Source organism: Physeter macrocephalus, chromosome 18 (assembly GCF_002837175.3).
Source record: "Physeter macrocephalus isolate SW-GA chromosome 18, ASM283717v5, whole genome shotgun sequence".
NCBI lineage: Eukaryota > Metazoa > Chordata > Mammalia > Artiodactyla > Physeteridae > Physeter > Physeter macrocephalus.
The window spans coordinates 69,467,439-69,471,744 of NC_041231.1; the positions used below are offsets into that span (position 1 = coordinate 69,467,439).

A 4,306-nucleotide genomic window follows, 5' to 3' on the forward strand; every position below is an offset into this window, starting at 1 on the left:
ACTTGGGTGGCTATTTCCTTTCCCATGTTAGGGAAGTTTTTGACTATAATCTCTTATTCTGTCTTCCAGGTCACTTATCCGTTCTTCTGCCTCAGTTATTCTGCTAGTGATTCCTTCTAGTGTATTTTTCATTTCAGTTATTATATTATTCATCTCTGTTTGTTTTTTCTTTAATTCTTCTCGGTGTTTGTTCTTTAATTCTTCTAGGTCTTTGTTAAACATTTCTTGCATTCTAGATCTTTGCCTCCATTCTTTTTCCAAGGTCCTGGATCATCTTTACTATCGTTATTCCGAATTCTTTTTCTGGAAGGTTGCCTATCTCCACTTCATTTAGTTGTTTTTCTGGGGTTTTATCTTGTTCTTTCATCTGGTACAAAGTCCTCTGCCTTTTCATTTTGTCTATCTTTCTGTGAATGTAGTTTTCCTTCCACAGGCTGCAGAATTGTAGTTCTACTTGCTTCTGCTGTCTGCCCTCTGGTGGATGAGGCTATCTAAGAGGCTTGTGCAAGCTTCCTGATGGGAGGGACTGGTGGTGGGTAGAGCTCCCCAGGGTGATTTTAGATAAAGAGCCCAGAATTTGTCCTGTGGGAGAGAGCTGGGTTACATTAGGTCAGGGAATCATCTAAGACACCGTGAGGCTCTGAGATCACCTAGAGAGGATGTGGAGTGAGAAGAGGATGCGGAGGGACACTGCAGCACTTCCCAACTCATCCTCAGATGAGGTTCCTGTGGTGTCTCCAGCCCTGGATGGAGCCTTCTCGTGGGCAGGGGCCATGCCTTGCTCCTCTCTTTGTCCTCTCCAGCAGTTAGCATGATGTCTCACACATGATTGGGATACTAAATGTTTCAGGAGTAAACAGCAACCTCATGGTGAGCAGAGGAGATTAGAGGTTACTGAGTCAGGAAGGAGGACGAATAATAATACCCTCTGACATTTAGAAAAGACTTCTCAGATGACAGCGCACCCTTGAGTTCACTGAATTACATTCAGCAGTGAGGCACAAGGCACCTGGCCCAGGGCCAGGTGATGGGGTAAAAGTGGAGGCAAGAACACACTCGGATCCCACGCCAGGCAACAAATACCTCTATTATGTGCTGGGAGCTATGAAGAAAAGTATCAGGGCATGGTGACCCAGAGCTTGGGTTGAGAAAAACCAGAAGGAACAATTCCAGTGCAAGGCCCTGCTGCAGAGAAGGGCTTGAACTGGGAGGCAAGCCAGCGGCCAGGACATGGTGAGCATGGTGAACCTGGACAGGCATGGTGGCCTCAGGAAAGAGGTAGGATTTTATTCAAAGTGCAATGAAGAGCCACGGAAAGGTTTCAGGCAGTCGTGACAAGATCAGATGTATATTTTAAAGAGATTACCATTATCAAGACCAACTCCATTTTTACCACTCCTACGCTGTATTGTGCGTGAGATATAGGTCTATCACCTGCCCCATGTTAAAGACACACACACACACACACAAACCCAAAAAACAGAAAACAAACGAACAAAAAACAGGCTTAGAGGAACAGATGTTTCTTGTTCAAGGTCACAGAAGTAAGAATTGATGGAACTTGACTCTGTCTGCAGAGCCCGGAGCCTTTCCTGCTACCTCAGGCTGCCCCTCTGCAATGTGGTGTTCCTCCTGGAGCCAAGGTCAGGGGCAGGGAGCCAGAGCCCAGGGTTCAGAAAAGTGAGAGGAAGGGCTCTGGCTCTTGCAGGTTTGGTCTCATGCCTGCTGCTCAGGAGAACCCTTTGGGAAGCTTTTAAAAATCCATTTACCCAGGCCACACCCCAGACTGAGTTAAGTCAGACACAGGGGATGGGGCCAAATCATCAGTATTTTGCCTTTTTTTTTTTTTTTTTGGCTGCACCAGGCGACTTGTGGGATCTTAGTTCCCTGACCAGGGATGGAACCTGGGTCCCCTTCAGTGGCAGCGCAGAGTCCTAACCACTGGACCACCAGGGAATTTCCCCAGTATTTTGCTTTTTAATTTTTCTTGATGTGTAGTATACTTACAGTACAGTGCACAAATGTTAAGGTTACAATTCAATGTATTTCTGTGTGTGTGTGTGTGTGTGTGTTTGTGTGTGTGTGTGTGTGTAAATCCATGTTAACTACCATTCAGATCAAGAGAGAGGATATGACCAGTACCCCAGAAGTCTCCCTTTCTGGTCAGTGCCCCACCCCCACTCACAGATACACACTATTCTGATGTCACCACAGTACGTATTGGTTTGTGTCTGGCTACCCGCCCCTCTCCATCATCAGGTCTGTGAGAATCCCCATCACAGGCATCAGTACTTTGTTCCTTTTGGTTGCAGAGTGGCATTTCATTGTACAGCTACAGCACAATTTGTTCATCCATTTACCAGTTGATGGACCACCACCTAAGTGCTTTCCAGCATTTACAAATAAAGCTGCTAAGGATGTACTTCGACATGTTTTCTGGTGAACATGGGTATGGGCAGCAGTTTTAAAGGCACCAACATTGAGAACCACCGACTTTGCAAAGCTATAAAATCCTGCGGGCTGCTGGAAAGATGGAAGAATGGAAGTCAGGGTCTAGGTCCCCAGAGACCCCCTGGAGTTCTCCCTAGATTGGAAATGAATAAACTACCTTGTAGAGATTTTCTAGTTGCAGTTCCTTTTCTTTTGAGCTTCCAGAGCCTTGAATAAAATCTCCCCGGTCACAGAGGAAAGGGAAGGAGTCCTGGGGAGCAGTGCCCTCTGTGGTCAGCACGGTGGCCTCTATTTCTGTGACTCTGGGAACAGAGTGGAGGGCACCCTCTCAGAGCCCAGGTACAGTGAGGCCCTGGCTGTGACAACAGTAAACCAGATGTCCTCAATAGACACTATCTAGAATAGCTTCCTAATGCTGTAGCATGACACCTCCTCCCACTCCAGAAGAAACATCCTCGAAAGAGCCATCTCTGCTGTGAATTTTCATTTATAGCTCCCAAGGCATATATGAGTTTGTGATCTGTAGGTAGATGGCTGCTGACACATTCCCGGACACACACACACACACACACACACACACACACACACACACACACACACGTCACCCACATCTGTTGCCATGGGGCTGAGGGTGTGATTTATTCTCTAAATGGAGCCTGACCCTCCCCTCCACATGGGCAAACCACACCGCAGATGACCTCTCCCTAATCAACTACCACCTCTTTGCCTGTCATTGTTTGGGGCAGCTCCTCTGACCTCACTTGCCTGAGGCTGCTGTGATTATTTTCCTGAATTATTTGATAATAAGCAATGTGGAGGCAAAAACTGCAGACAGAGTTCAGGGAATGCCACCTGTTGACAGCCTGTTGGATCTGTTGCCTGCAGAGGTGATCCATGTTGCTCTCAAGGTCTGGTTCATCCATTGTCACCTGTAAACCTCTGACCATTTCTCATACTCCCTTGTTTTCTTTTTCACTGCCTAACTAATGGGTTGGCCAAAAAGTTTGTTCAGTTAGTGAATACATTAGTCAGTAAAATTCTTGGTGAAAATGAAAAATGTGTCTTTTATTTTTATTTAAAACCGAATGAACTTTTTGGCCAAACCAATACATTTTTGAGTACCCATTTTACAGCTGGAAAACCTGAGGCATGGGAAGGGTTTGGAATCTCAGCTCCACAAGGGCAGGGATTTGTGCTTGTGGTGCTGATGGCTGGAGCCCCAGCAGCCTGGGACAGTGCCTGGCACACAGGAGAGTCTCAGTAAATATTTCTTAAGGAAATGAATGAAGCTTGTGATGCATTTTGGTTTTGAAACGTCTATCTCGATATCCTCTTCCTGCTGGGCCTCCTTCCTCAGCACAGTCCACCAGGACAAGCAAGGCAGCCACACTTCCCTTGGGAGGGTTTCCTCTCCCATTGCCCATTGGAGCCTCTTTACCTCTGCAATTGAGAGCACAGAATCGAGAGCTACACTGCCTGGCCAACCTCTGCCACTTTGTAGCTGTGGGGCCTCTTAGCCTCTCTGGGCCTTGGTTTCTTCATTTCTTTGCTGGAAATAACAAAACCAACCTGGTGGAGTTGTGGGAAGGATTAAAAGTGTTTGTATAAATGATACGTCTGGAGTTGTGCCTTGCACGTGGCAGGTGCTCAAGAAAGTCAGTTATTAATATTACTTTAAATTTTAAAAAGCTTTCGGGCTTCCCTGGTGGCGCAGTGGTTGAGAGTCCGCCTGCCAATGCAGGGGAAACGGGTTTGTGCCCTGGTCCGGGAAGATCCCACATGCCGCGGAGCGGCTGGGCCCGTGAGCCATGGCCGCTGAGCCTGCGCGTCCGGAGCCTGTGCTCCGCAACGGGAG

The 4,306-nt window shown here is 47.2% G+C and overlaps 1 non-coding gene across 1 annotated transcript; it reads right to left on the reverse strand.

Moving 5' to 3' along the window:
- Nucleotides 1-1,883: 1,883 nt before the first annotated feature.
- Nucleotides 1,884-1,956, reverse strand: TRNAG-GCC (transfer RNA glycine (anticodon GCC)). Its single transcript has one exon. It is a non-coding gene; the product is annotated as a tRNA-Gly (tRNA).
- Between the last annotated feature and the right edge of the window lie 2,350 nt (nucleotides 1,957-4,306).